This window comes from Vigna radiata, unplaced genomic scaffold, assembly GCF_000741045.1.
Source record: "Vigna radiata var. radiata cultivar VC1973A unplaced genomic scaffold, Vradiata_ver6 scaffold_51, whole genome shotgun sequence".
Taxonomy (NCBI): Eukaryota; Viridiplantae; Streptophyta; class Magnoliopsida; order Fabales; family Fabaceae; genus Vigna; species Vigna radiata.
In genome coordinates this window covers 1,279,209-1,285,094 of record NW_014542732.1, presented here as the reverse complement: position 1 = coordinate 1,285,094, position 5,886 = coordinate 1,279,209, and positions in this window count along the sequence as shown.

The window sequence follows — 5,886 nt, the reverse complement described above, 5'->3', positions numbered from 1 at the left end:
TGAGTGGAGAACCACTAAATAAAGATCATTATGGTCCCCCACTGGGATCACAAAAACAAGTCTCGACAATATCATTAAGGCCTCAAGTGCCTCAGAATCAACCAAAGGTTCAAGCAACCTTGGCGGAAATATTAAAAAGCCCTCCGACAATAACAGGTACTTCAAAAAACCCTCTCATCAAAACCTCCAATAAATTCACCCGTCTTCAATACCAAAATATTCTCATTGGACCAAAAGACTTTACTCCAGTCAATAAACCCCAGCAAGAACAAACATCAGAAGAATATATAAATAAACCAGAAACCGTCCCATTTATTATTCTAAAAAAGGCTTGGATATATGACTCTCCAAAAATAACAGCCCAAAAATATATTTCCCAGAGACTTTCATTATCCTCCGACAGACCTAGCCAAAACAAGAATATTTTATGAGTTTATTTTAGTAGATACTGATTCTGTTGAAATATCTCATACTAAAAACGACCAAGGAATTATCCTTTTCTCAAAACTAAAAATCTTAAAAGTATTATCTCCAGAAGAATGGAGTCAAAAACCCCATGATTCCAAATCTTTTTCAAGAACCTTTAATCCTCAGACATATAATTATTATGATTATATAGAAGCTTGGCATAAATCCTTATATGTTCATCCAGGAAACCATTCATGGTTTATCTGGTTCAGGAGAGGGATCTCCCTAAAATTCCCAAAATGGTTTATTAAATGGTTTTCAGAATTCGGCCCACTGCCATCTATTTTCCCATCACAAATTGTTGAAGTATATTCTTATTTTAGAGAAAAGACCTCGTTTGATTCCGGCTATAGATTGATATCTTTCGTAGCTACTCAGTCCATAACTTGGATTGTAGCTTGGGAGTATATCATAGAACCAGTCTACGAAAATGTAGATATAAAGTCTCTCTCAAGAATGTTTAAGCTCAAGTGGTGGAATAAATTTAACAGCAGCCTCATGAGCAAGAAAAACATTGATCAATGGCAAGCCAATTATAGACAAAGGAGAGAGGAATCAAGTCTAGCATTAACTCAAGAATCATTATTTCTGGCTGAAAAACAGAGATTACTGGCAGAATTTGCAGCAGCAACTAGTATGTAGGACTTTGAGCAGGTAATTAAAGCAAGGTCATCCGCATCAAAAACAAATTCAGAAGAAGGAGAAAGCCCTACATTTAATCCCTTCGACATGTTTGATTAAAAATTGAGATGAGAAAGTGAAGATATTTAGAAAAAGAAGGATAAAGATGAAGAAAGAATGAAAAGCAAGACAATAATGAAAGGATAAAGACGAAGAAAACAATATAAATCAAGATAATGTTGCAGATTCCCTATCATGAGAATTCTGAAAAAAGAAAAGAAATAATGGACTGATTGAAAAAGAAAAAGGAGACAAGACGGCACTGGTATTAGGATTGCAAGAAGTTTATAATTGAAAGAATCTGACTACAGCACCAGAAGGATAAAGATGAGAAGGATAAAAATGTAAATCCTTGAAAGAGTATTATTGTAAATTGTGTAGTATGTTCTACTGCTCCTATAAATAAGAGTCGGTATAGCCAATCTAGGCAGGAGCTTGAGTGTGAAAATAATAGTGTGTAAGTTTCAAGTGTTTTCTGAAATGTTTGCGAGATTTGTATTCTAGTTTCAATGTTTCGTCAAAACTGTAAGTTTGAATTTCCAATGTATTATATTTTTAACTACTTTCGTTATCTTCTATTTATTGTTACTTTCTATTTATTTATATTTAATGATTATTATTCTACTTTCCAATGTATAATAATAATAATAATAATAATAATAATAATAATAATAGTAATAATAATAATAATAATAATAATAAGAATAATAATAAAAATAATAATAATAATAGTAATAATAATAATAATAATAATAAATTTTTAGATTTTTACTTTTATTATCATTATTACTAAATCTATAAATATTAATAAAAGGTATTGTTCCTTATCAATATAGTTGAATATAGTGAAAATTTTGTGTTTTCAATATATACATAAGATCATTTATTTATAATAAAATAAATATGGGTTAAGTCCAAAATACAAATAAGAAATAATAAAAAACTATTTAATAAAGATAATATATTTAATACTACCCTTCAAACTGGAACATATAAATTGTATGTACCAAGCTTGGAACAAATAAACTCAATTTGAGGACCCCTTAATGATTTGGTCAACAACATCTGCGAGTTGATCGTTTGACCCAACAAACTCAATACATATTTCTTTAGTCAACAACTTTTCACGAACAAAATGACAATAAATTTCTATATGTTTAGTCTTCTCGTGAAACACTGGATTTGATGCAATTTGGAGAGCAGCTTGATTATCACAATTTATCTTCATAGTATGGATGTGACAGAAGTTAAGCTCTTGAAGGAATTTTTTCACCCATATAAATTCACATGTGAGTTACGCCATCGTCCTATACTCGGTTTCAACTTTTGATCGAGCTAATACATTCTATTTCCTGCTTTTCCATTAAATAATGTTTCTTCCCACAAAAACACAATATCCTATAGTAGATTGTCTATCAATAGGCGAACCTACCCAATCTGCATCACAATACCTAGAGACTTGAATGTTTCCTTTATCTTCATATAACAATCCTTGCCCGGGAGCCTTTTTCATATACCTTAGAATGCGAATGAGAGCATTACAATGGTCAACACAAGGAGCCTGCATGAACTAACTAACCACTCCAACTACAAAGGATAGATTTGGCCTTGTAATAGTGAGGTAAATCAGTTTTTCAACCAGCCTCCTATACCTCTCTGGATCTGAGAATAATTCACCTTCTTTTGTCCTTAATTTCTGGTTTGGGTCCATGGGGTTGTCTATCGATCTGCAATAAATCATGTTTGTTTCTTGTAATATATGAAGAACATACTTCCTTTGGGAAATTAAAATTCCATCTTTTGATTGTGCTACTTCAATGCCTAAGAAATATTTGAGACTTTCAAGATCCTTGGTTTGAAAATGTCTACACAAGTACTCTTTTAGTTGAGATATTCCAACAACATCATTTACTGTAATGACAATATCATCAACATATACTATTAAGTAAACACATTTCCTAAGTGAAGAATGACAGTAAAAAACCGAATGGTCGGCTTCACTACGTTTTAGCCCAAATTTTTGAACAATGGAGCTAAACTTTCCAAACCAAGTACGTGGTGATTGCTTGATGCCATATAGAGATCGATGTAATTTGCATACCATACCAAACTCACCCTGAGCAACAAATCCAGGAGGTTGCTCCATATAAACTTCTTCCTCAAGATGATCATGTAGGAAGACACTTTTGATATCTAATTGATGAAGTGACCAGTGACGAATGACTGCCATGGTAAAGAAGAGGCGAATATTGGTCATCTTAGCTACAAGAGAGAAAGTGTCACAATTATCAAGACCATAAACCTAAGTGTAACCTTTTGCAACAAGTCGGGCTTTGAGCTGATCAATTTCACCATTAAGGCTGACTGTAACTACATACACCCATCGACACCCAACCGCCTTTTTGCCCGGGGGAAGGGGCACCAGCTCCCAAGTATTACCGTGGTCAATAGCCTGCATTTTTGTAATCATAGTCTGCCGTCATCCAAGATGATCAAATGCTTCTTTCACATTCTTGGGTATAACAACAAAAGACACTAAGATATATTGAATCATTTGCACTAGGAGGCGTGGGAAAAGGTGACAATGTAGAAGAATTTGAAGTAGGAGATTCACCATTATCTTAGGGAGGTGAACTATCCATTGGGGCCCTGTGTGGGATGATCTCAGTACATGGAGAAACAGGTGCAGGAGGATTGGTGTTATCACCTTGGCAAGTGTACCAGATCGTATCAAGTAATAATTAATGGTAAAACCAAGTATCGTTTCCCAAAGGACTTAGTGGCCTAAATGTTCATGTGATTTGATCGCATAAGACTTGAAAGAAATAATAATTTGAAGAGTTGATGCAAAACTAAATTTAAACATGCAAATGCAAACTTGATCAATTGGCAAATAAAGATATGAATGAATGAGGTTGTTGGGGTTTACAATTTCATCCTTATCTATCCTCATATATCTACTATTCTTATTAAATTCGCTTTATTATCAATGTCATGTGTTAATTCCCTGACAAGTGTACAAGATCGTTATCAAGTAATATAAACGGGTAAGTCCGAGTATCGTTTCCCAAAGGACTCTTAGGACTTAACTTTCATGTAACCTAATTTCATAAGACTTGAGAAAAGAATAAAGTTTTGATTGTTAAATGCAAAAACAGAATTAAACATGCAAATGCAGTGAATCAATGGTTGAGGAAAAATTATGGACGAATGGTGTTGTTGGGGTTTACAATTTCATCTTATCCACTCTTACATATCTACTCTTCTTATTTACTTCCCTTATTTATCCAATTGCCATGCAAACTTTCTAGTCTACCCTTAACCCAATCCCTTGGTGAAAAAAGCCTATTATTAATTATCGGCTTGCTATCCGTAGCCTCCCCTAGTAACTAATAATGCAATGCGATCAGAAGCAAATACAATTGACCGTCCTACCCCTATCCCTAGGCGATATTGGCATAATCAAGGAATTTCTCACCAGTTCATGACATTACTGTACGTCCCCATATTGATAAAGACAAACTTCTTTTACTGAATGAGTTAAACAATAAAAGCTTTGAGCATAGATGAGAACCCAACAATTGATAAACAAGTATATGACAAACATATGAAATAAATAAGAATTTGAATATATGAGAGTTTTAAAAGATTACATTGTTCCCCAACAACAAAGGATTTAGTTCACCATAATCATGATGAACTAAATGAATTGAATGGAAAGAATGAAAAGATAAACCCTAGATTTCGTAGGTTGGAGCTCCCACATCCAAAATCCTCCTCCAACGGGTGAAAAGAGTGTTGTGTCGTCTTCCTCTGCCAAAAGATTGTGTTTCAATTCGCACTGGGGCTATTTATAAGCCAAAAAGATAACAGAAAGATTACAGAATCCGTAATATAAAAACTGACAACCGCTCGGGCCCTAATTTGACCGCTCAGCGGTTTCCCCTTATTCGCAGGACCGCTCAACGCCCAAAACTGCCGCTCAGCGCCAAAAACTGACAGCTCGGCGCCCATTTTCATCGCTCAGCGGTTTGGTCAACTTTTCTATTTGACTGGTCAACTTTTCTGGTTGACTGGTTGACTGTTCTGGTTGACTGGTTGACTTTTCTGCATTCTGGTTGACTTTTCAGAATTCCAACCATTTGATACTTCAACCTTTCTTCCAATTCATTCNAAAAANNTATAAAATCAAGGGAAACCAAGCATAAAACCAAGAAAACCATCTTTGACTCTCTTATTCTCTAACTTAATAAAAATGCATGATTTCAAGCTAATTCTAAGCCATAAAGTGTGTGATTTAATATCAAAATTAAGTATGAAAATAACTGTTTTCAACCGTTATCATCATGCAACTTTCTAGATTACTCTAATCCCAATTCCTCGGTGAAGAGAGCCTATTACCAATTACTAGTTTACCATTCCTAGTCTCCCTAGTAATTACCAACGCATTAAGTACAAAAGCAATTGACCGTCCTACTCCTATTCCTAGGCAATATTTCATAATCAAGAGAATTCTTATCAGTTTTAGATTTCCCCATATGTTCCCATATCGACAAAATCAAATATCATGACACCGAATGAGTTAAACGATGTAAACATTAACGTCAGAAAAGAAAACCCAAACAGTTGATAATACAAGCATATGAATAAAATAAGAATTTCAATATAAGAGAGTTTCAAAAAGATTACATTGTTCCCCAACAACAAAGGGTTTAGTTCACCATTGTCATGGTGAAA